General features: G+C 40.3%; 1 long non-coding RNA gene and 1 pseudogene across 1 annotated transcript; both read left to right on the forward strand.

The window, feature by feature from the left end:
- Positions 1 to 368: 368 nt before the first annotated feature.
- LOC111094670 lies at positions 369 to 2,721 on the forward strand. The gene is made up of 3 exons (XR_005355035.1): positions 369 to 565; positions 999 to 1,108; positions 2,538 to 2,721. It is a non-coding gene; the product is annotated as an uncharacterized LOC111094670 (long non-coding RNA).
- Positions 2,722 to 18,078: 15,357 nt separating this feature from the next.
- Positions 18,079 to 21,219, forward strand: LOC100686992 (annotated as a pseudogene).
- The last annotated feature ends 6,375 nt before the right edge of the window (positions 21,220 to 27,594 follow it).

Here is a 27,594-nt window from a genome sequence, read left to right on the forward strand (position 1 = left end):
GAATGGAAAAGAGTAGCCATTAAGATTGGAGGCAAATTAACCAGAGGTGGTGCCTTCAGAGCCCAGAAAAGTTTTCCACCACAGTGGGTATGATTCACTGTGTCAGATGCCTCTGAGGGTAGAGAAGCTTGGAGAGAGAGAGAGAGAGAGAGAGAGAGAGAACAAACATTGGATCTCACAACTCCCTGATGTTACTTCCAGCACTCAATACTTAAGGTTATTATTATGATTATTAGATTCTCCAAGACCACATTGAGATTCTTTTCATTTGAGCTGCCTTTTGGAACCTTATGAAGCAGGATTCCACATGTGTCCCCGGAAACCGTAAAATTCATTCTCTTGAATTCTTAGTTAGGGGCTTGGTAAATCTTGGTTGAATGTATTTTGATGAATCTTTCCTTCAGAATTAGGACTTTAAGGAAATTCGTGGACAGTGGGAAGACAGAAGATCTCAGTCAAACACCTACTTTCTATCTTTGAAATTCTAGCAACAGCTTAGTCCTGAAAAACATATCTTCCTGTGTAATACTTGTAACAGTGGCTCTTCTCGAATATGTTTTATTAAGTTAGTTCTTATGTAAAAGTTTCCCAGAGAGTAAAGTGACTTGAGTTTCTTAAACAGCACTCTTCTATCAAGGCAATGCTCCTCCCAGGAACTTCTATACTCTTAGGTTTGAAAAGCACGAAGTCAGAAATATCAGGCATTTGAAACTCTGCAGTATCTAGGAATAGACACTAGCTTGACTTCTTTTAGATATTTACCTGTGAAATAATATCTGAGGAAGGACTTCTTTTTCCAAGCCTGAGGGTTTGTTGGGGTCATGTAGAAAAATGTTAATACTGTACAAGTGGAAGGATTCATTGAATAGAACCCATCCCCAGCCCCTCTCAAATTAGCCACTTCGGCTGTACAGTAAATCCATATGACTTCCCCTTAGCCTTAGAGAATGTTCCAGGCAGACCATCTGAGCTATTTTAATGTCTTCTCTTTATTGTAGTCTTTCAAGAAATGCCATCATCACATTCCTGTCTTAAGATGAGGAAATGGAGCCAAATGGAAAGCTGACTGTTAAGACCAGTTTGTCACTTTTGGGAAACACTTGGTGAGGTAGCCAGTGAGTTACTAAACAATTATTTAATGTGAAGCACTGAAATCCCCCAACACTGTCCAGGATTTAATTTTTATCAGTTCAGATGAGATGAATGTTTCAAATCATCTCTAAGCAGTGAGTTCTGATCGATGCTTTTGTGGTTTCTTTCAGCTTTTGTATTTCCCCAGAATCCAATATCATATCTCGTGTTTCCATATCGAGACTCTGCCCTTACCTTTATTGTGATAAAGATTTGGTAGGAAGACAGGTGTGTGTGTGGGGTGTGTGTGTGCGTGTGCATGTGTGTGCATTGTGCACTTGCATGTATGTTACATGAATTTTTATATATTGGCCTACATACTATTTTTGTCTGTTTAAAAAATTGTGTTGCAGTTTGATTAAAAAATTTCAAGAGCCACAGATCATTTTCAATATTTTGAGTAGTGTATGAAGCGAAAATTACTCTCTCCCTAACACCTTCCATGGCTTCCAGCCCTTTTTGTTCTTCATACCTGTTTCTATTCTATTCTGGTGAAGACATCTGTCATGCCATGCTATATGTTGGTTTTCCATGTCTCTGGATGGATGGGGAGAGGGAAGGTGACAAAGACAAGTTTTAAGCTCTAGTTTAGGAGTTGGGTGGAAAAAATGGGTGATTGCTTTTCTATCTGTTCAACCCTTGGACTTATGCAGTTGGGCTATAGGTAGTGAAGGAGAAATCATCTTTCATAGCTTCTTTGGAGCCAAAGAATCAATCTCTTTTGACTCAGAAAGTATGTATGTATTTCTGAATCAGTAACACTAAATGATACAGCACAAGTCAATTCCCTCTGTCTTTGGGTCTTTGGTCTTCCTGTCCCCCAATCTTTGGTTTCCAATGTTATGGACACTCTAGGCCTTTTGTGTACCTTGATGGGCATTCTACTGGGAGGTTTGGAGTATGAATTTTGATCAACCCCCATGGCAACTTGGAAGTCCATGGAAGAAAGGTAAAACCTTCCAAGAGTGTGTACATGATGTTCCATTCTATCTCAGATGCCGCTGCAGGGAAAACTGTACTGGGAAATTGAAATTGAAATGAAATAAATATTGCATTCATCCTACTTAGTGAGAAACTTTGCACGCTGAGACAAAGAACAGCTTTCTTCTTGTAGTTCAACATTGTGTTAACTAAAAGGTTGAATTATAAATATCTGTAACTTCTTTCAGATGTCTCTGATTTTTAAGGACTCTCCTGATTGTTCATTCAGGTTTTTTTTCTCTTTTGTATCTTTCTATCTGCAGTGTTCCTCATTAAAAATCAGGATATGAGAAATGATAGGAGAGCTTAAAAGTTTAAAGCACATTCAAAAGTGCTCAAATATTTCACATTCTGAGTATTTCTCCCCATTTCTAAAGGTGCCTCTCTAATTGTGGTCCTTTTTCCCCCTGTGTTTTTTGTTCAAGGAATACCCCCCATATGCCAAGCCCTTGAGGCCTGCCCCTGGCTTGCACTGAAGAGGCTCTCCCATGCTGGCGATCTGCAGGCGCTCCAGGGGGAATGTACGACACGAAATGATCAATCATGAAACCATTTTACTGTCATTAAAACCTCTTTGTGAGTGATCACTGTTCTTTCTTCATATGAGATAAAAATTAAAGACAAGTTGAATAAAAAATAATTGCTCTCTATTTCCAAAGGGGAAATGTCTCTGAGGAAAAAGGAAGAAAACTTTCTCAAAAAAATTCAACCTTTCATGGAACAGCATTTCAATTTTCCTCAGCTATCCCAATATGTTATTCCCCCCACAGGATAGGATGAGTTGCAGCAAGCACAGAATTTAGAGTGTTTTACTGGAGGCCCTGTTTTCCAGATACGGCAGGCCATTCTGTGTTTTAACATATGCCTGCAACATCTATACCACACACAGGCCACGTCACAATGAGATGTGGCAAAGGCAGATTCCAGAGTTTTCTCAGCCAGACTGGGATACAAGTGCTCACACACCATCACACAGCTCCTATACTCAGGAGTGGGCCTCAAAATAAAAGGGCTTTGGAGGCCATGTTAGTTCTCTTATAAATGAAGAATTAGGAAACTTCATCTCCTTAAGGCTAATCTAGCCACTGAGTTTGAGATTCTCTGGGAAACAAATAGCAAGATATAGTGAAAAAATTTGATTATGTCTGATGAAGCAAAGTCTAGATTTTAATTTTCTTCCTTTGAGAGTTTTGCAGATTTCTTTCACAAGTGAGGATTTGCCTTGAAAGGAATAATCTGGTTGAGAGGTGAGGGAGCCCAAGGAAGAAGTGTCTTTCTTGGTCTCAGGTAAAGAACTTCAGGATCTGTTTGTCTACCTGTGAAGTGGAAGGGTTGGAGCACGTGACCCTTACTTTGGCCAGTGTTGATGCTAAATATGATTTTTCAACATAATGTTATACAAAGCACAAAATCCATAAGGAAGGGAGGCTTCAATGAGGTACAAGATTAAAATTTCCTCATTTTATGAATTTAAATAGATGCATTTGTAAATAAGACTGGAAAATAGAAAAAAGAAAGTATGTGAGCACACCTAAGCAATTTCACCACCAGAGAACAACTACTGGTGGCATTGTAATGTATTTCTACAGGTGCTTTTCCTATATTTCAGATATTTTATATAGTTGCATGCTCTTGTGTCTAGCTTATTTTATATCTCGGATTTCTCTTAGCATTGTAATGATTTTCCTTATTTGTATTTGTGTATTTCCTTCCCCATCCCCCTCTTAAGAGTGAGCAAATATATTTAATTATTTCCCCATTGCTGGGAAATTCCTTCCAATTTTTACTCTTGCAAATAATATTACGATAAACACCTTCATTCCTGTGAAAGCTGGTCTCCCTCCAAACCCATCTCACTTTGGAAAAAAAATCATAAAGTTGTTTGCTTGGCTCATCACACAGAACTTTGGCTGATCCCATGGTATACAACTCCACCATCAACTCCAAATTAGATCTGCCGGTCACTTGAAAAAGCTGCATAGGTACATTTTGATTAGAAAGGTTTGTAGTAGAATCATGTTTGAAAAGTGGAACGTGGAATACATTGTGTGCCATAACCTTCATGTTGTAGAGAGGAAGACTGTTTTTCCCGGGGAGGTATGGCACCCGCTTTCTCTCCTTACTGCTCCCCTCAGTGGCAATCTGGTCATCACCCCCTAGGATGTGGGTCCCTAACTAGTGGTAGAGGAGATAACAAATGACCAGTCCAACAGCACTATCTTTCATGCTTTTCTCTAGCCTGCAACAGTTACTTGCCAATAATATAACCACTGAAGAGTGTTAAATTTCTTAGTGCTGTGAAAATTGGTATTAAAAGAAGTACTTTAAAAAAGAAATGGGAGCTTAAGAGCTATAATAAAAGAATAACCCTTAAAGCAAGTCAATTGGAAAGCATAATGAAGTTGATAGTGGTCTTTTTAGTTTAGTCATGAATTTGTTAGAGAAAAAATGACTTTTCTGAAAACCACCATCTGGGCCATAAGTAGATCCATTAACGCTGCTAAAGACACCAAGAAGGTTATGCTTTCTGCCACGGCAGGTCACCCCCATTGCATTTTAATTTTACTGCATTCACTGCTCAGATTTTCCCAAGTCTCGTCCACTTGGCCGTGCCAGAAGGCTCTCGTTACTCCCTAATGGATTGTAATCTTCAGGGTGAACTTGGCCTCTTGAAACAAGAGTCCCCTGTGTTACTCAGACCTCTAAGTGTTGACAGGCCTGGGGAGGGGCTTGAGGCTTTAACAATTTCATTTGCTTAATGCTGCTGCATGTCAACTTCTATCACACTGGCATCTAAGGGGCAGAGCGAAGTTTTCAGGTGGAGTTACGTTCTAATGTGTCAAGTTCAGGTTTATCCTCAGTTAGCGTTGACATGATCTTCTTTATTACAAAGAAAAGAATTATTTTTAAACACATATGATTCTGTCTTTTTTCTTAAGTTAGGAATATTCTTGTTCGAAACTCAATCATCCAGTGATTGATTCATTGGAGCAACATCTGCAGAATTGAAACCTATGTTAATCTTCTACATATTAGAAATTCATAATAGTTGCAAAATAAATATTCATCTCCTTTTTATCATTTTGAATTTTTAAGGCTTTAGTCTATATAACAGTATGGACATGTGTGTTATCCCTTATTCAATCAACAAATATTTATTAAGCCCTTACTTTATAGGTGACACCTGCTCGGTGCTAGGTATGTGATTATAGCCCTCTTAGACATATTCTCTAGGGATTTTAGAATTACCTTCTCAATCAAATTTCAAGCTTCTTGAAAGACCATGTTTTGACTTCCTTTTTAGCCCTTGAAGAATATAAAATCTGTGCAAGAAGTACTTAGCAGGTGCTAAATGAAAGAATGAAAAAAATAATACAATCAGATTCAATTTATATTGCTTAACGAAATTGGCTTATCATATGGGATTTGGAATTCTTTTGATGAAGGCTATTGGGATGAAATGAGATGTTTCTGTTCTTTCATTTGCTCAGTCTTTTCAGCCCAATGGCTGAAACCAGTACTAGTGGATGACAGGGAATAAGGACTAAGGCCTGTTTACTTGAGATGCAGGAAAAACTATTTCTACATAGGCTCTGGTTCAACCTCTGCTGCAGATGTGATACATGAAGCTGGGTAAGCTCAGGGGACTGTTCCAACTTGCCCAGTGTCTTAGTGGCAGTGGCAATGCTGGGAATAGAAACCTGGTTTTGGAATTCTCATTTTTTTTCTGCTGTGTCTTACTTTTTATTCAACACTGGCAATCCTACTTCTGCCTTGGCTGGGGTTTTTAGGTTATAAGCAACAGAACTTGGTTCTGACCAAATCTAAGCAAAAAAGGAATATCTTGGAAGGATGTGGGGTGATTCACAAAAATAAAGGAAGATTTGAAGAGCCAGACTTCTGGAAAGGCTGGCCTTACAGTTGCTTCTTGCCTTTAGAGAGCAGAAATGAATAGGAAGTCCCTTCTGGAAGCCACTATCAGAATGAGTCATCCCCAAGAGTGTTCAGGTGTTGCATTACTGAACTCATGATTCAGAGTCTAGAGAGGACCTCTGATTGGTCTAGCTTAGGTCATCTGCCCATGCCTTAATGTGGGGGGGGGGGGGGGAAGGTGAGTCACTTTGATTGACAGTCCCAATAAGACTGTTATCCATTGAGGGTTCCAAATCAAAACCAGATACTATTATCAGATGAGGGAGAAAGGATGCATGTTAGGAAAAACCCACAGAGCTCTAGGACACAAATGACTATTTGCTCATGAAAGCAAGTCTCATAAGTACACAGGCATTGCCTTCTCCAAATATTTACCACTCAATTCATACCTGTAATTTTATCTCTGAGCCCTGTACTCCCAGCATACTTCTACTTTACAGGGAGAATGAAGATCTCTAAAGGGAAATCCCTTATGACTCCTCTGCTTTTGTTGAAAATTTCTCCTCCCTTTCAAGTGCCTTTCTCCTCTAAGACTATAACTCTTCATATACACTCGAGGTCTTACCATCATCCACCTCCTCTGGAAGTCTTGTGGCAAAAATTCTTTCTTTATCTACCCTACATCCCCATGACTCTGTGGTTTGGGTGGTGTTTGGTTTTTGCCTCTGGAGTAGAGCATGAGACTCTTAGATCTCTCCTCAATTCTAGTGTGTATTTCTAGCATTGATCCAGGGATTTCTCTCTCAAAAAAAGAAGAATCAAAAAAAAAAAAGAATAATAATAATAATAATAATAATAATAATAGTAATCCAGGGATAACTGAGACCTGTGAGAAAAACCAAAAGATGAGCATGAGATGGTCAATAGGAGAGCCAAGCAAGGGGGCATTGAAATTACCGACCAGGGAAAGAAATGTAGAGCGATGTCATATATCATGGAAAAAATTAGTATGGGACTAATTTGGGGAACTTTTGAAGAATCCTTACCAGATTGGTTTGGGTTTATTAGATGTGGTGGCTTATGCCCTATGGTGATTAATGTTGCCCCTCAGGGTCTGATGCTTCCACATAGATGACCCACTTTAAATTCAGCATGACTAAATATCATCTTCCCTAGTTGCCTCATACTTACATCAAACCTTTTTCTCATTCAATTTCTCATCATTGCTCATCCAACTACAACCAATGGACCTTTCTTTCTTTGGAAAGCTCAGCAAGGCCACAAAAGGAGCAAAGGAGAGTAATTAAAAAGAGTTGACCATGAGCAACTCATGGACCTTTTATTCTGTTTTGAATATTTACTCTTGAGCACCTTGACAATAGTTCTTCCATCCTAACTCATGCCCCAGATGAACTACTTCCTCTTGAGCTACGTGATTCAGTTACTGGGAGTAGCTTATGACCTTTTATTTCCCCTTCATCTTGCTTTGGCTTGTCAGCATATTAGTAGTTCCCACTTGCTTAAAGGAAAATTTTGAATGAAACATCCAATCAACAGGTGGCCAATGACCTAGGTACTGGGTCCGTAGCTCTTTCCTAGAAAAATTGGAATTTACCAGATATGAGACCTCTGTGGAATCACCATCATTCCAGTCATTATGATGAAGAATGTATCGATCAGAGGGTATTTGGTTGTAAGTAACAGACACCCGGTAAATTGGCCAAGTAACGGCTTTATTGTAAAGAAGCACAGAAGTCTTAAAGAAACAAGTAATTGTGGTTCTTGGGAACTACTAGGTCTTCAGGTAACCTTCTCTCTGTCTGCTTTTTCCTTTCTGGTTGCATGCTCTCTCATTGTTGAGGAGTGTCTGCTTCATTGTTCTCTTTATACCTTTCCTAACAGCAAGCTTGTGTATGGTTTGGAGCTGTTATGGCCTTAGAGACTCAGCTCTGATTCTATCTGAATTTTATATCTCCAACTTGACATCTCTCCTTCAAATACTTGAATGAAACAACTGGTGATCTCAGGGTCATTTGATACAACTGTGGTCCCATAGACCCTCCTTGTCTATAGGACTAGTTGGTGGGGGTGATGAGGGCATCTAAAGGGAGGATTGGGTCAGGTATGCTCCAAACATGTGTACTCAAATCCTCCCTCATCAGGAAATCCCTCTTCCTTTATCCCATATCTTGCCTCTGGTTACCCAGTACTGCACTCTAACAATTTAACTGTGATACACAAAATCTAGACTGTATGCCTCCATTGGGCCTAACGCACTTGGCCTTGTAGAGATGGAAGACTTAACATATACAAACAAAGGGGAAGGGACTCTCAGGAAGTCTGTGTCTGTCTCTATGAGAAATAGTATTGGAAACTGATGAAGATCCATTGCTGAAACCGACAGCAAGATACTTAACATAGTTACTAGCTGTGCTAACTGATTTAATGAACAGGCAACATAACAAATGAGCATGTTTACCAAGTTAACTTGTGAAAATGAATATCTGTAATTAAAGCGGCTCACAACTGACAGGCAAACAGGAAATTATTGTTATTATTATACACAAATCATCTTAAAATACCAGAACTTAATAAATGGGGGGGAAAACAAACAATGGCTAAAACTGTCTGCTAAATAAAAAGTAATGACGAACACCTGTGGTCTTTTTATAGGACTCCAGTGGAGATCTTTTTTTTGAAGACCTAATTATGTTTTTGTAATGGTACCATTTCATTATTTCTCTGTAGCATTATTAAAAGAAAATGTCCATATTTTCTCTGTGTAAAAGGTCTGGCACATAGATTCAGGCGTGGAGTTTTCTTAATGTTGCAGACACTGACAGTTCTAGCTACTTATCGGCAAAGGAGATAGGCCTTGGCAAGGCTGGATTTTTCTCTTTGGTAATATTGGAACCTGGCCCAGGGATAATGGTGATGTAGACCCCTCCAGACAGAGTCTGTCAGCAACTAACTGAGAACCAGTATAGCCAAGTAGGTAAGAGAGCCCGCTCTCCAGGTAAGAGAGCCTCTGTAGTCTTGAATCCCAGCTTTGTCTCTTCCAAGCTGTGTATCCTGTGGCAAGTTACTAAACCACTCTGTGCCTTAATTCTCCCACTTGTAAAATGAGGATAATCATTATACACATCCAATAAGATTATTGCTTGAACTAATACCTGAAAAGAGCTTATTGTGCTTGGCACCTTAGCTACTATTATTGCAAATTACCATTCTATGTGTTCTTTAACCAAGCAACTTCTAGGAATCCAGCACCAGGATGCCTCAGCCATGTAGTTGGGGAGGAGTCAATGGCAACATGAGTGGTCCAGATCAATAGAGTTGGGAGTTTACTTTCTTTATTTCATGGAACGCCATTTGAAATTATCTTGCTTGCTTATTGTCTGCCTCCTGTCACTAGAATGTGAGCTCAGAGGAGGGAGAATACTCCAGGACTGACATGTCACACAGTTTCAGCAGGTGTTGTTCCAATTGCCATGTTATGCTTCTGTGCTCCAGGCCTGTGATCCATACCCAGTGTGCATGGCACCCCTGAAGTTGTGCAACATGGAGGTCTTGGATGTCCCAAAGGGGCCTCAAACTGATTTCAAAATTAGCCTCCCTCCCTTCCAAACCTTCTCTCCACTATGATTGGTCATTCTGTTGGTAGCAGCACCATATGTCCCATCATCTCAAATAGGAACCTTGCTTGGGGAGCCGATGGTTGACTGTATCAAGTATCTCAACTTCCTTCTTCTACTCTCGTTCCCTTGTGACCCTCTCTCCATATAGAAGCCAGAGTGCTCTTTTAAACTTGAATCAGGTCACTGAACTCCACTGCTAATGTCCTCCACTGACTTCCCACTGCACATATCATAACATTCAAACTCTTTATCATGACCTAAAAGGCCTCATCCTATGCCATGCTTCCTTGATCACACAGGTACACTAGTTTCAAAAGTGTAGTCCTTGCACTATTAGGATCATTGAGGGCATATTAGAGATGCAATTCTTGGGCTCATGGCAGATCAATCAAACAAGAAACTCTGAGGGTGAGACCCAGAAATCTGTTTTAACAAGTCTTCTAGGTGATTTTGACATGAGACTGGCATTTGGCTCTTCCTCAGACACAATTAACATCCTTTCAGCTGAAACACTCTTAGCCTGATCTTCATGTAATTTGTAGGACCAGCTCTGCTTCATTATTCATCTCAGTTCAAAAGTTATTTCTTCAGAAAGGCCATTCCCAACCACTCCACCAAAGGTGACCACTCCCCTTGTTGTCACTGTTGCTGACATTACCCTATCTTATGTCTAGGTTTTATTCTCTTTAGAGTCCTGAGCACAATTTAAAATGGTCTTTCTTGTCTATTTGTCTCTGTTCTTCCATCAAAATTTTAGCTCTGTACAGATAGGGATCTTCTCTGATTTTGCTTCCTACTATATCTGCAGAGCTTAGAGGAGTGCCTGGTGGACATTGTAGGTGCTCAGTAAGAAATGACCAAGTCAATGGCTCTATGCACATTTTAATAGGTATGCGTGACAGATTGAGTCATTGACCTCAAATCTTCCCCTATCCCCGAGTCTACATTCTTTGCCATTGACTCTACAGCTCTTTCCACTAGAGAGCTTACTTCTGTGGAACCACTCCAGGCAGTGCTTACATGGAGCAGATCTGGATTCAACATGCAGTGTGCTGCTAAACCCCTCCCAGGTCAGCACCCAGCCAACTACCTAATTTGTGAGCAAGAAAAATAATTGCTGTTTGAAGTTGCAGAGTTTTAGGTTGGACATTAAATATATTGTTGTGCCAATAGCTAACAGTGTGTATGTATTTTGTATGTGTTGCTCGCCGTTAGAATCTAAAAGAAGTGGTAATAAATTTTGTTTGCAAGATAAGGGTAAGAAAAAGTTTGAGAGGAAGTAATTACTGAGCAAGTCTTTTTGAAAATGAAATAAAAGATTGGCTGATAGGTAATACGTAAGATAGGGAAGAGTATTTAGGCCAAAGGAATTATATGAGCAAAGGCCTTAGTTAAAGTGCATGAAGCTTCTGGAAAGGGGCAACTACATCACTGGGCAGAAAGTATGCAGGAGAGCAATTTGAAATGAGTTTTTTAAAAATAGTAATTATAAATTACATTTGCATAGAACACTGTAGCTTACTGAACATTTTCTTTTTTTTTATAGAGTTAATGACCCTTCATTTTTTTTTTAAGATTTTACTTATTTATTCATGAGGGACACACACAGAGAGAGGCACAGACAAAGACAGAGGGAGAATCAGGCTCCATGCAGGGAGCCCAACGTGGGACTCGATCCTGGGTCTCCAGGATCACACCCTGGGCTGAAGGTGGCACTAAACCGCTGAGCCACGCGGGCTGCCCAACATTTTCACATATATTCTCTTACTTCATGCTCATGATGCCACTGAGATAGTGTTCTGTAGAGTCTTAGATAACCTTGTTTAGAATACTAGCATCATAGCCTGGGAAGGGTACTTTGAACATCTCTCAGCCTCTGCTTCGTCATCCATAAAGTGTCATTACTCTCGGGATGGAAAGAGATGAAGTACGTACAGTGCCTGATGTGCATTGGGTACTCAAAGTCTCTCCCTTCTTCCACCCCATTTTATTTTATTTTATTTTATTTTTTAATTTTTATTTATTTATGATAGTTACAGAGAGAGAGAGAGAGGCAGAGACACAGGCAGAGGGAGAAGCAGGCTCCATGCACCGGGAGCCCGATGTGGGATTCGATCCCGGGTCTCCAGGATCGCGCCCTGGGCCAAAGGCAGGCGCCAAACCGCTGTGCCACCCAGGGATCCCCCCCATTTTACATCTAGAGAAATGAAGGCTCAGGTTAAGCAACTTGTCCATAGGTCACATTGTTAAGAAGTGGCAAATTTGGGGCCACAATCCCCATGTTGGGGCTTTCCCCTTGATGCTATGGCTTCATTTGGAAACAGCTGAGAGATGATCCAGACTTGGAGGTGGGGAGGTAGAAAGATGAAGAAACCATGCTTTTGTTGTTTTTTTGTTCCTCATTAGCCACCCTGGAAGCAGTGTCCCAGGAAAATGCAAAATCTAAACCACGTGGACCATAAACATTAGCTAATTATCCAAAGGGTGATAATAGGAAAGAAATATATGAGTTGATGAAGCCAAAAAACAAGATGTCACTCTCCGTTTTTCCCCTATACCACCTCCCTCCATCTCTCTCTCTTTCTCTCTCTCTCTGTCTTATGAGTGGATCTATCTTGGATCTATATGCTTTTCTCCAGCAGACCCCATGCTACTTATCACCATCTTGGCCTGCAAAACCCCCTGCATGGTCTGGCTTTGACAACTTCTGCAGTCTCCTCTTTACCATTCTGCCTTTTGGGAAGGTTTTGGCTACATGGCTTCTTTTCTGACCCTTGGGTACAGCCTTCGTTTCCTCCTTGAGTGCTTTTCCACTTGCTCTCTGACTGGAATGCTATTCCCAAGTTCTTCATTTGCTATTAAAGGAACAAATAGGACAAATGACAATGGTCACAATCTTGAGTCATCTTTTGTTTACTTGTCTGTTTTTCTCCAGAGGAATATAAACGCCACCACCTTATCTGCCATATCCCTTCTACACCTCCAAAGTCTGGCATCTGATAGGTGTTCAAGAAATCCTTGTAGACTTATTATATTGAGGAACAAGACCTAGGACAGATACTGCTAGGCTCTGCCAAGAAAGCAGGTGTGAGGCAAAACAAGGAAAGGTTCTGAGGAACAGGCAGTCATGATGGATTTTTATGGGTCACCTGTGGCTGTGGGCTGGGCTGGGTCAGAATGATTAGACTCATCCAGGAAGAAGATTCTAGTCTGGCTAGCCTGGTGTGGGTGGCACACCGTGTGCAATCTACTTTTGTACTCAGCTTATATCAAATACTGTTTCATCTTCTATTTCATCCTCTTGGTCCTGTTCTTGTTTTTTTATATAAGATTGAAACAAAAGTGGCAGTAAGGAATGGTGGGAGTATAAACTGTTATGACCACTTTGGAAAATAATTTGGGACTGTTTTATAGAATTGAACATTTGCATGTTCTATGATTTAGCATTTCACTCCTTGGTATGTGTCTGAGAAATATCCTTGGACGTTTTTACCAGGAGATGTGTAAAAGAATGTTTGAGAACAATCTAAATTGGAAACAGTCCAAATATTCATCACATGAGAATGGGTAAATCAATTAGGGTGTTGTTTCAAAATGGAATATTATACAGCAAAGACAATAAATGAGTCACAGGTATGTAGATCAACTATGAATCTTATAAAATTTATTGAAAAGGCAGGTCATTGGAGACATCATATAGTATTTTTATAAAGTTCAAAGACTAGCAAAATTAAGCAATATGTTTAGGAAGACACACACGTAAAAACCAAACAGGAAAAAAAAAAACAACTATGAAAAATCTTGCCTTTAGAAATGGCAGTGAGCTTGGATAGGGAAGAAGGCCACAAGGAGACACGACAAGAGTGGTTGGCATACACTGGATAATGAGCTCACAAGTTTTCATTTTATTATATACCTCATGATTTACATCCAAAATAGTACCTGTAAAATATATTAAATATTACATAATAGATTAATAGAAGTTTCCTGGACTGAGAGTCAGGAGGATTATTTGTTTAATTTTTAAATTGCCATGGATTCTAACATGTATCATCTATTTAATAAAAAGCTTTTTGGGAGAGAGGGAGAAGAAATGCTGTTTAGAATCAAGAAATTTGATTTAATGGATCTCTTTCTAGAGGTTAAACTCTCAACCTTTGCTAACTTGATACGAACCTAAGAGTAATGCTGCAGTTGGGCCACATGGGATAGCTTTCAGGACAGATGATTCCTTGGGTATGTTTTATATCACCACAGTCCTTTGTCCTGGAAAGTGAATATAAATTTTGGGGAAAAAAGAATTATAGAAAATACAAAATATTCTTTTAAGTTCTAAGAGTAGAGATGAGTGAGATCAAAGACTAGAAGTTTGGACACTCTTATGAAGATTTCTTCCTTTTTTTTTTTTTTAAGAAGGAACTCAAGTTTCCATTTCTCCTATGACTTTATTTTACTTCTGGGTCTGATCTTGGAGCTCAGCTCAATTATATATAATGCTTATCTAAGAGATAAGTGAGGGAAAATAGGACGCTAGAATTTAAAAGAATTGATTTAGGCTGTTGAAACAGTTGTTCAAAAAAATTTCGTGCCTTACTAAAATGGATCATGGGAAGGTTGCTCTTCTTACTAATTTCCGTTGGACCCCTTAAAGGCAAAGAATTTAAAGAAGTTCACATGCTGTAAAGGGTTCTACACACTCCTTGAGCTATTGTCCTTGAAGAAAAGGGTCAACTAGAAACCATTTCTTCATGTTCTGTGATTCCCTATGGGCTTTGGTCACATAGCACAAAAGAGAAATTGAAATTGGGATGAACAAAAGAGAAGAAGCCAGCAAGAAGTGGCAGGAGACAGTCTGCTGAGTAGCCAGCCTTGGTGACTTTTAAGCAGCTCTTGCTCTCTAAATTAAAGGAGAAATTGAAGACGTGGTCATAAATATAAGGCAAAAGTCAATGACAATGCAATGAAAATCTTACCATTGTGCTCGAAGAAGTAGCCCCCTGGGGCCTGAGTTAAATAAAAGAAGTCAGTATATAACTATTGTGTACATACAATTGTGAGAGTTCTCCAAGATCAGACTGTACAGCAGAAGGGGTAAACCCACATTGCATATGGAAAACAGAGTGCTGAAAAGGGCAGGGTTCACCCAATGGGACTCCATTGCCTTGAGCCTCAATGAAAGGCAAGGGCACGTTGGACTAAGGAATTTTGCAGCCAAGGCCATTGAGGGGGCATTTTTGCATTTATAGGATTATAGGGGGCATTTATTTGCATTTATTCTGGTGAAAAGAGGTACTCTTTGACCATGAAGAATTGAAAAAGAATGTTCTAGAATTCTTGAGTTAACCCAAGAGAGAAAGATGCCAGCAGTGTGACTAGGAAGAAATTACTGAATACTCTTAGAAGGCAGCCACCTGGTTTGAACCAACAGCTTTGAAGTCAGACGGAAGTTTGAGTTTCCTCTCTGAAATGTAATATCTGTGTAAAGTTAGTGAAACTACTTACACAACATAAACCACAGTTTTCCTCTTCCTGCAACGAAGATAGTAGTCTTCACCTTATAGAATTGTTGGTCGGATTAAATAAGATAATAAAGAGAAAACAGCATGTTGATCACTCAGTATATGGGGCTGGCACTATGCACACATTGAGAAATGGTAGAGGTGGTAAGAAATCATATTGATAGAGATGACACAGGGTCTCCAGGCAACTTAGCCTCTCAGTCCTTCTCCAGTCAAATAGGAGGCTTTCTGTCCTAATTTATTCTGACCCAAAGAATTACACCCTTTTATGTAGACAAAGTGTTATTTAGAGATTTCCAATATGCCACCTTGATTTTACTGTGTACATAGATGAAAAGTGGCTTTCGTAGATTTTCTTTTTGATATACTATGATCTCTCAACATTTAATAAAAAAGACTTATTTTGACCGAGACAGCTTGTCAATTCACTCAAACATCTAATTCGGCAGATTCTCTCCTCCCTCGACCAGAGTGACAGGCTGTTTGCCAACTTGATCTAATCTGCTAAATGTTTAGGTGCTTCCTTGATACAGACTCAGTGATTTTTTTCTTGTCTTTGTTATTTGCATGGACAAAGGTACTGCATTGGAAGAAAATAGGTGATCCTAGCAAATTTAAACCATTTTCCTTTGTGTTTGCTTCCTAACGTGGTCCTTTGAGGGCTTACAAATGGATAGGGAGGACCTAGAAGAAGAGACTGGAGAAAGAATCCAGAATGGATACTAGGTAATTAATGACCAGGCTTAGGGTTTGAGGGTTTTTTAATGGAAAGTGTGGGCAGCTTAAGCATAATAACATAGAGCTTGGTCCTGAGGACCCCTCCCCAGGGTATGGGACAACTGGCCATGATAGTAAAGAAGCCCTGTTTGTCTCCAATTTCTGTACCCACTGGTACAGTGGACTTCTTCCACTGGTATAGTGGAAATTGATTTCTTTCCCCTCCCATCTTTTATTCCTAATTTTCTTTAAGAAGTAATTCCATAATTTCCTTTTGGGGAATTATCTGTCTCCAGCCAAGTATGAGCTTGCTTTGTTACACCTAAATCAGGTTAGCCCTCTCTCTTCTTCCTAGGACAAAAGCTAGGTCCCTGCTCTCCTGGGGCTCAGAATTGTTGGGATTTCAATGGCAGAAAATGTATTAGAAGCGCATTCGTTGGAATGGGGAAGCTACGAGAAGATTATGTCATTCCTGCTATCCAGATCCTCAGTCTGCCCTGCTTTTTGTATTTTCCTGAGCTTGGTTCTCTATCCTTCTCACCAATTCCCCAATCCTAACCCCTTCTTCATATTCTAAGGCTTCCCTTCTGACAAAGTCAGAATCTATTTCTGTGACTTGCAAACGAAAATGGCCTTGTGGGACGCTTGGGTAGCGCAGTGGTTGAGCGTCTGCCTTTGGCTCAGGGGGTGATCCACGGTCCTGGGATCGAATCCCATATCGGTCTCCCTACAGGGAGCCTGCTTCTCCTTCTACCTGTGTCTCCGTCTCTGTCTGTCTCCCATGAATGAATAAAATCTTTTTTTTTTTTTAAAGATGGCCTTGCCATCACTGGCTGCCTAGCCAACAGACATTCTCCTCTCCATAGTGTATGCTCATAGGTCTGCCTCACACAACAGAGGCTGATTATCTGCTCACTTTTGTGGCATCTCTTGAAGTTAGGTACAGGTGGCTGTATTCGTTAGCTACGGCTGCTGTAACAAAGTACAAAAACCTGGGTGGCCTAAACCACGGGAATTTATTATCTCAGTTTGGAGGCTGGAAATCCAAGATCAATGTGTCAGCAGGATTGATTCCTTCTGAGGGCTGTGAGGGAAGGATTTGTTCCAGACTTCTCTCAACTTACAGATGGCCGTCTTCCTTCTCCCTGTGTCTTCACATCATCTTCCCTCTGTGTCCAAGGACACAGGTGGCTTATAAGGACACAGGTGGCTAAGACCCCCTTAAAGACTTCACTTTAACTTGCTTACCTCTGTAAACACTATGTCTTCAAATAAGGTCACACTCTGAGGTACTGGGAGTTACGGCTTCAACACATAAATTTTGGGGAAGCACAATTTGACCCTTATAAATGGCTAAGTGACCCCATTTCTAACCAAAGAGGCTTAAGGGGACTATTTCTGGGAGGGGTTTTCCTGCATGATGACAGAGAGAGATGTATAAAGAAGGGGCTTGTTCTCTCTCTCTTCTTGCTTTGGATGCTATGGTGTTATGATATAATATCCAGGGTTAAGGCAGCTATCTTGTAATCATGAGGTAATAAGCTGGAGGCTGAGTATCTACATGTAGATGATGATGGAATAAAAGAATGGAAGATAGAAAACAATATGGATCCTGGATGCAATGCTGAACCAACGCAGGAACACCTAGCTTCAAACTTAAATATAGAGATAATTGAATGCCTTTTTAAAACTATTGTCACTTGCTATCATTTCTCCTTGAAATAGAACCCTCCCCAGATCCAGTAAAATCCTCAGTGGCTTATGGCCTCACACCTTCTCTCACTTCCTTTGTATTCATAGATTATTACCTATTACACCAGAGTGTAAATATCTGATATCACATCTGATCATAAAATTTCAAGGTCATCCAACTGGGTCACTTCTTTTACCTTATCTGATGCACAGATTTCTCCTGACACCTGGATCAGTGACAGAAGAAGCTCCCGACTAAATCTCCATTGCATTAGATCCACCTTACTCTTGGAAGTACTAGCCATTTCTTTGTCATTTTTTCCTCACTGTTTACTGGAGGCATGGTAGATAATGACATAAGGTCCTTAGGAGTATGGGGATAAGAGTGGCTCACAGAGCAGCTAGTTTTAAATGATGAGGATTTCTCTTCCTCATGTGTTTTATTTGATTTTAATTATTTATTTATTCGAATCACTTTCCTACAGGGAAGGCCAGATCAAAGTCTGTAGCTGTGTGGAGGAGAGAATCAAATCTTTCTGGAGAGAGTGAAATACCTCCCAGGGTTGTTAGGAATTAATACTAGATATAAAGGATATAATACGGTGCCAGGCTGGGAAAGAATTTCTATGTAAGTATTACCAACTAATGTACAGTTTATCAATTTATCATGCTGCTGATTGCCTATAAGGGCACAGGTGGGAAGGCCAAGACATTTCTGTAGAATCTGCAATAGCCTGGGGTAGTGGTTCCTAGATTGGGCCATTTGTTAAAATCAGCACTAGCCAAGGTGATGCCCAGCTCCACCAAATCAGAACTCTGGAGTTGAGGCTCCAGAAATCTGCATTTTCAGGCAGTTACCCACATGGTTCCGATGAAGCCAGCCTCACACTATATGTATGTGGAAATTATTGCTAGTCCAAAGGCAATGGCTACTTTTTGCTTATCAGAACTTAGCTATGGTGGCAATAGGCCAGGTGTCATGGAAAAAACCTGTAAAAATCACTTAATCTAGCCCCTCATCTTGTCGATGGGCGGTTGAAGGCCAGAGTGGTGGATGGTTCCTGAAGCCACACAGATAGCTAGTGGAAGAAATGGGGCCCAACCTCCCACCTGGAACCTTTCCTTTGAGCTTCTTTCCTACCCTCTCATCCTCTGCAAAGCTATATGCTCACAAATGGCAGGATGGGGCTATCTTTTTTTGTTTGTTTGTTTGTTTTTCTGCTATCATGGTGTCTAGAGCAGAATAGGACTCTAACATATATGGTTCACAGTGAACTAATTATACTGAAATCATATTCTTCTACTTCTCTGACTAATGTGCCCAGAAGAGTTCAGTTTTACAGCAAGTGGGGAGTTATGAACTCTGCACAGATGGAGCTCAGTCAGACAGAGAAGAGGAGTGTCCTCTGTTACATGCAGACTGATTCCTCAGGGCTTTTGGGATTCTCCTGGATAGAAGTCTACCTAGAACTTCAACTTGGCCAAGGTACCTTTGGTTCAAGGTTAAAGAAACCAACTTGAGATTACTTAAGTAGGAGGGGGGACTTATTGAAAGGATACTGGCTTATCCCATGGAACCCATGGGCCTCAGGGTAGACATGTTCAGGGAGTTAAAAACCGCTAGGGACTCAGGCTGCCATGTCTTCTACTCTTTCATCTCTACTCTTCTGTCCCTGCAAATATGCCTTCTCTGCTTCTCCAACTGCAAGGTCCAGGAGGATCAGGACATAGTTTCTAGGATTTTCCCCTCTTTCCAAATCTTCCCTGTTATCTATAGACCTAGACAAAGCTCTCTAGCTGCCTCCAGGTCACAATTCCAAATTTCTTGGCAAAAGCCTATAATTGCCCACATGGGGCCAAGTGTCCATTTGTGGTTGGATTAACTATGGTTAAGACCCCTTGGGTTCCTAGCATTAGTATGATAGAATACTAAATGAGTGTCAGAGTGATTGTAGGCCAAGTGTAGGTAGTCTGGAGGCAGGTGTGTGCCTGTGTGTGTAGGCTGACAGACTCTCTAAACAGTATCTATGAGAGGTGTGTTTGTCAACTTTACTATGAAAACAAACAACCCCCAAATCTCAATGACTTATGACAATAAACGTTTATATCTCACTTTATATGTGCTGTCACTCTGTGCCATGTGTCTACTCAGCCAGGACTCAGGTGGAAGGAGCAGGCCTTACCTGGGAAGTGTCTTTCTTGGCACAAAGAGAAAAGAACAAGAGGCTGAGCCAAACTACGCACCTGCTCCAAAAGCTTCCCCTTGGAAGTGGCTTGGCTGGAGTCTGCTTGTAGTCCATTGGCCAAAAAAAAGTCCCAGGGCCAAGCCTAACAATGAGGCAGGGAACACGCAGCACCTCCAGGAAGGCTCTGCAGGTCACTTGTCAATGGGTAGGTAGTGGGATCCTCTACCAGGGTAGGGTACCACTAAGTGTGAACAGTAATAGTCGGCCACAGCAGGTTTTAATAACGGCAACAATAATTGACCTTTACCAAGTGTTTAAAATGAGCTAGACACTCTGCTAAATGGTTTATGCAAATTGCCTTATTTAATTATCCCAATAACTTTATGAAGTAACCACTCTTGCCCTTACTTTATTGACTAGAAAATGCCAGCTTACAACTTGTCTCCTGCTACAGCCCATACATGAGACTGCCTAGATCCAACTGATGCACTCCCAAGGAATGCAACCTATACCTGTTTCCTGTGGCTGCTGTAACAGATTGCCACAAACTTGGTGGCTTAAAACCACACGCATCTAGCTCTTTTCCAGTTATTGTGACATGCAGCACCATGAACAGCAAAATCTCCCGTGACACTCTGTATGAGGTGGTGCAGGAAGTCCTGCAAGGGCACCAGAGTAAGTGGCCACAGTTTTTGGAGACAGTGAAACTGCAGATTGGCTTGGAGAATTCGGATTCTCAGAAGGATAAATGCTTCCCAGGCACCGTCAGGCTTAAGACCACTCCCTGCCCCAAGTTCTGCATATGTGTTTTGAAGGACCAGCAGCTCTGTGATGAGGCCAAGGCTGTGGCTATCCCCGCTATGGATGTTGAGGCACTGAAGAAACTCAACAAGAATAAAAAAATTAGTCAAGGAGCTGGCCAAGAAGAATGATGTCTTTTTGGCTTCAGAATCTCTGATCTAGCAAATCCTATGAATTCTGAGCCCAGGCCTGATTAAAGCTGACAAGTTCCCTCCCTTGCTGACCCACAATGAGAGCATGGTGGCCAAAGTGGATGAAGTGAAGTCCATGATCAAATGCCGGATGAAGAAGGTGCTGTTTCTGGCCTTGGCCATTGGCCACGTAAAGATGACAGATGATGAGCTCGTGTACAACATCCACTTAGCTGTTAATTTCCTGGGGTCATAGCTCAAGAATTGGCAGAACGGCTGAGCTTATACATCAAGAGCTCCATGGGCAAGCCCCAGCACCTGTGCTAAGGCACAGCTTAATAAACATTAGTGCTGCATACATACATAAATAAATAAAGCAAAACAAAAACAAAAATACAAAAGTTAACCAAACCCACATCTGTTATCGTATAGTTCTAAAGCCCGATCTGGGTCTCACTAGGCCAAAATCAGGGCTGCATTCATTTTCGGAGGTTCTAGGGAAGAATCCATTTCCTTCCATTTTCCAACTTCTAGAAGCTGCCCCCATTTGTTGATGTGTGTCCCCTTCTTCCACCTCCAAGATCCACAGTAGGGGGTTGAGTCCTTCTCACAGATTTTTTCAACAGATGCTTCTATTGTCATATCTACTTTCCTGACTTTCTCCTGTGCCTCTCTTCCACTTTTAAGGACATTTGCAATTACATAGAGCCCACCTAGATCATCCAGGATTATCTCTCCATCTCTAGGTCCTTAATCACATCCACAAAGTCTCTTTTGCCAGGTACAATGACATAGTCAAGGGTTCTAGAGATTAGGATGTGGACATCTTTGGGAGTCTGTTATTCATCCTGCCACACACACCCTCCTTTGGTGGTATCTGTGGCTTCCAAGAAACCCCTGACAAAAAGGACAAAGATAACCATCCCTCCTGCTCTCATTTGCATTGAGTTTTTCCATAAATCAAGAGCAATGGTGCTTATGCACAAATAGAAAGAATAATTCAGGGAACCAGTGTAGAGCTCAAAGCTGACCATCTATTTGTTAGTTGTGTAGGAGAGAGAGCCTATTGCTGGCTCTTGAAGTAGAAAAAACAACTTATTTCATTACTAGTGTTCCTGGCATGATGCCATAATTAATATATGGTAACAATATTACTAAGAACGAAAACATACAATTACGCCCTTAAAAATGTCAACATGAAAAGTAAACTTAATAAAAGATAGGCACAGAAACATATATAACAGAGATTATCTTTAATAATGAAATTATTTATGATCAAACATTTATACTTAATTTCAGTTCAATTCTAAAATAGTCACAGTAATGTCATGATTAAATATTAATGCTAGCAGAAACAACCTAATTGGGAGGTTATTAAAGCTTCAAATTAAGTTTCTTTTTCTTTTCCTAACCAAAAAGTTCTGCCTAGAAGGGCATCAGGGGATTTCCAGCACATGTGTTTTATTCGCATTGATTTGTTGGGCTGAGAGAGGGACTGCGTCAGGAGAGGTTAAGCCCAAAGTCCCAGGCAATATAATGAGACATTTTCTGTTTCTCCTTTGAGTAACCAGAGGAGTGGTTACTACTCCTGCCTTTCTTGATGCAGAGCTGACCAGTGCTTTGGGTATAACAAGTTATTGATTGCTGCCTAATAAACCACCCCAAAACTTAAAACCACCACTTTTATTACACACAATTCTGTGGGTCAGAAATTTGGGCTTTGTTGTTTAGCCCGTTTCATCTGGGGTCACTTCTGGTTGCTTGTCTGGAGCTGGGTATCTATGATGGCCTAACTCACATTTCTGGGTATTGGTGCTTGGCTGTCTATGGGATCACATGTCTTCACAATGCTAGCCTAGGCTTCTTTATATGGTGGCTGATTCTAAAAGCAGAGAGAGAGAGAGAGAGAGAAAGAGAAAGAGAGAGAGAGAACTCTAATCCACAAGTATGTTTTGAGCCTCTGCCCAGGACATGTTTGCTGACCATCCTATTGGCCAAAGAAAGTCACATGACCAAGACAACAGTCCAACTGGGATGACCTACACATGGGCATAGATAGAAGGAGGCATGATTCATGGAACCATGAATGTATCCATCTACCACATGGGGATTTATCTAGCATGTATATAGCATTCTCTAGAGATAAATGACAGAAAAGTGAGTATGAATGTTTATGCCCTCTGTGTCCTATTAGGGTTGTTGTCCCCCCAAAAGAGGCCATATATATTTCAGTCATTGAAGGACAAGCCCCCCATACAGGTTCCTCTTAGCTTCTTAATGCTTTGGGCAGAGGTAGAGAGCTCATGATCAAAGACTCATGAATTGTTTAAATCTCATCATCATAGAAGCATGTGACACCGATTTCCCTTGACAGGACTCTAGACTGAGCAGCACCTCATGAGTTCATGTCATTACTTTCCATTGGCAAAGCCCAGATTCAAACTGTGCTTCTCCAAAGAGTTATTTACATGCATTGCTGTGCATTTGGATGTACTCTCACAGATTTTCTCCCTACTTCCTCCACTGATTACTGAGAGGGGATTGTTGACATCTTCAACCATAACTGCGGGTTTGTCTGTTATTCTTTTTAGTCTGTTGGGTTTTGCTTCAAATATTTTGAAGCTCTGTTATTAGGCATATCTGTTTAGGATTGTTAGATCTTCTTGATGAGTTACCTTTCATATTTAGGCATTAGATACTATAATACTGTAATGTCAGTAATGTCATTAAAAGATTCTGGGTAACATCCTTGCTCTGAAGTCTACTTTGTCTAATATTAGTAAAGTCACTTCAGCTTCCACTTAATTAGCATTTGTATGATGTATTTTTCCTATTCTTTTATTTTTAACCTACCTATATTTCTTTTCTCTGGCTGCTTTTGGGATTTTTTTTTTTTTAATCATTGGTTTTCAGCAATTCCATGATACGATTTTGGTGCAGTTCTCTTTAAGTGCATTCTGCTTCTGGATCATTGAGCTTCTTGAGTCTGCCGGCTTATGGACCTCTACATGAATTTTCTTTCTTTGTCAATCTTTTTAGTTTTTGTTGTTGTTGTTGTTGTTGATTATTGACAGGCAAATGAGAAACCAATTTTGAATTTGCCAAGACAGAAAAAAGACAGAATATTGACTTACTAATTGTGGTTGAAACAACTAGTTTGATTTTTAAAAACCAGGAGGAATCAATTCATCTAGGGATCAAAATTGTATATCAGGAGTCAGGATAGCTGGCTCTTGTCTATACCTGCCGGTTAATATTGGCAGGTATAGACATTATATTATATATATATATAATATATCATATATTATTATAACTCTTATAATATTATAACTATTATAATATAATAATAATATGATTATCTGCTGTGTAATCTTGGGCAAGTCACTTTTCCTTCAGTACCTAGCTTTTTATGTCTTGAAAATGAGAGATTTGGGTCTTCTGAAGCCCCTGCCAACCCCTACTGTTCAGTATTCCCTGAGTTAAGGCAACTGTTTCAAAGCACACTTCAGAAAACGTGAATCTCATGTGATGATTTAGGGAAAAAGGGCCTCCCCATTCAGAGGCATCTGGGAAACTTTACATACTGTTGTATTCCATAGAATCTAAAATGCCATTAAATAAAGACATATCATTACTTTATGCTCAACCAAGAAAGAAAAACTGCCACCAACTAAACCATGAAATAACTTTTTCATAGAACTTAGAATTTTTATTTTCTACTTATTGAAAGAGTTCTATAATATTTATGTAGATATATGTATTTTATCATAATCACTCTTGGGTATTAAAGAAGAACATTGAAACAAATTAAGTTACTTAGGCTTCCTTCATGTTGAACTGGACCCTTCTAATCATTTGTTTGACTCCAAGTCATTGAAGTTTGTGCATTTTTTTCCCCAAAGTATCTTCTTCTCTGTCACAAGAGTTTGGATGCTGCAACATTTCTTAAAAACATGCTCTACTATTGTTTCTGGGATTTTCTTCCAAGCCACTGACAGCCATTCTGCAAATTTTAATGCATATGTTCGGGCACAGCTGTTTTCTGGCTGACTACAACTGTAAGATGCATTTTGATTTCAGAAATGTTAAAATGTGGGAAAAAAAGTGCATTTTGGAATGAAGGAAATATGGTATAATCCCTTCCAGGATATGAATAATGCATGATGCATATTTAAGGCTCTGAGATACCCTGCACTTAAAAAAAAAAGAGTCTGTTTAACTATTTATCCCAGTGTTTCACAAACTTAACTGACCCTGGAATCTGGGCCCAATCCTAATATTTTCAGGGCCTTGAAAGAGTGTAAATGGAAGCCTATATACCAACATCTAAACATTGAAAGTTATAAATTAAGCTAACAAAATGTTATGTGATATATACTATATCCTTCTGTCTTGACAAATATACCTTACTAATTACCTGTAAATCCAGGTTTGGATTCAGAATTCTTGGCCACCTTGAACTTCTGTATTGGAAGTTGGCTTCCAGCTCATAGTCTCTTCTGTCTTCCAAACCTGCCCATGGTTGTTTACCAGGCTACAAGGAGTCCTTGATACATGTGTGAACACTCCAGTTGTGCATCCACAGCCAAGTTTCTTCCCCTAGGAGCTTGGAAGCTATCTGGGTATGCAGGTGTGGGCTAGAAGGAGCAATGTGGGTTCTGTGTAGATATGTCCCCTTGGACCTGTGGACTCCTTGTCCAGAGGAGCACAGGTTGGGGAGGGCCAGAGTAGGCCTCTGTACCTTAAGACCTGAAGATAAGATTGCTGGAATGTTTTTAAGACACTAACAACCCACCAACATCCCATAGAATAGGCAACCTTTTCCAAGAGCTCCCTTGAGGGTGATTCTATTGATGAATATGCTTATATTTTCTTTCCCTGTCTCTCTCCTCTTCCTTCCTCCATTGTTTTTTAAAAATAGTTATTTATTTACTTTAGGGAGATAGAGAAAGAGAGAGAGAGCAAGCAGAGGCACGGAGGGGTAGATGGAGAGAGAGGATCTCAAACAGACTCCCCACTGAGCATGGAGCCTGAGGCAGGGGTTTGATCTCATGACCCTGAGATCATGACCAAAACTAAGTGTAGGACACTCAACCAACTGAGCCACCCAAGGTGCCTCATCACTGTTTGTTTTAAACCACTTCTCTAGGTGATTAATAGCATTCAATTTTTGTATAAGACTTTTGCCCCCTTCTAAAGGCCTTCATATCCTTTCTTCTCTATCACATCCCTAGGAAGACCTGGGGGCTTTAATTAGTACCCACTTTTGGCAGGTGAAGAAGCAGGGGCATAGAGCGGTAAAATGAGTGGTCCATGCCACTGAGAGCAGTAACTGTGTTAAGCTCCACCTCCTGACTCTGCTTTATCACTGCCCAAGAGAAGAAATTAGTGATACCTTACCTGTTGAGAGTGTGATCCGTGCATTCATGGATGTCTATGACAAGTCCCTAATTGTAATGTCTGTTCAGGGAGATATGTATAGAGGACTTAAGCCAAATAAGAGCAGGGATCTGGAAATAAGATATGCAGATAAACAAAATCCCCTAACTCAGTCACCTCTGTGTCCAAATCTATTGCACAAAAATCTTGATACCTATTCAAGTTAAATGAAGGGAATTTATTTTACCATCTGGAACAGTGTCTTGGCCCTCTGAGATGTGTGAAAAGAGGAACTCTACCAATGGAATGGAGACAAAAATCCTTTAAAGTTAGGCCATTACTCTGTAGAGAGTGGTTGAGAACAGGTGTGTGTGTGTGTGTCTTTCACAAATATGAATAAGCACCTATTTACAGGTACAACTACCACCCACACCGCAAGGCAAGCTCTTAATACTATAAACAAAAGGAGAGATACTTCTCTTCCTCTTTTCTAGAAGTCTGTCCTCTAGAAGTCTTATCTTCTAGATGAGTAGAAGCTGGCCTTTGGAATTCCTTGTAACTGTCTGTTTAGTGTTTGATCACAGAGGTGAACATTCCCAGTTGAAGCGCCCCGCACTCTTCAACCCAACTGCACAAGTTCATCCAGATTGACAACACTGGTAAGATCCTTCCATTTTTCAAAAGGTTTGGAAAGCAAGACTCCCCTTTCAGGGGCTTTATGTACCTCCAACCACAGTTCTGCAGTGTCGGCCAGCTCCTTACACCCTCATTACAACAGGAGATTGAAGAATGCTAATTTCTTTTCTGTGTGGTACTTAAAATTCTAACTCTGAGCCAGTTCACACCACAACCAGACTAGTTATTAGGCTAGTGTCAGTAACACCTCAGGTCCCATCGTGTCTCTATGAACTGTAGTATATTAATTGGGGTCTGTAACGCTGTTGTTGTGAGAATTCTAAAGCACAATTAGGATTAATAGCCGCTATAATTGACAAGAACACTTTTGTTGCTTCTCTAAAATGCTTTGTCCCTTCCATTGAAAGCCACAACACATGTATGTGTAATCAGGAAACCTGTGGAGGACAGAGGACTAGTGTAATTAGAGTGACAGGTGACAGATTTAGCCTTTCAAATTAAGACTTAGAGTTAACACTGCTTTTATCTCCCGGTCCCTAATCTAGCAGTATTATTTGCATGACTATAACCCTCTCCAATATCATGCAGATATCCTATATGGCCGATATTTACTTTAAATATATGTCAAATATCAAAGAGCTGAAAGAGAAATTCAAATGCAATTTGTTCTTATCAAGAGGTGGGTGGTTAAGGCCAAAGATACTATTTATCTTTTGATTTCTGCCCTCGTCTTTATGAATACATAAGAATATGACTTTATGGGAAAATACTATCCATAGGGGAAGAGTCAATAGCAAACGTGTATTTGATGCTGTAGGAAACCCTGTTTTTTCCTTGCAACTTCTGAAGGAATGGTTTTCTTGTGTGACCCAGCTGCACTCAAATGCTCCTTGAAATGGTGTCGTATCTT

This window comes from Canis lupus, chromosome 2 (assembly GCF_011100685.1).
Source record: "Canis lupus familiaris isolate Mischka breed German Shepherd chromosome 2, alternate assembly UU_Cfam_GSD_1.0, whole genome shotgun sequence".
Taxonomy (NCBI): Eukaryota; Metazoa; Chordata; class Mammalia; order Carnivora; family Canidae; genus Canis; species Canis lupus.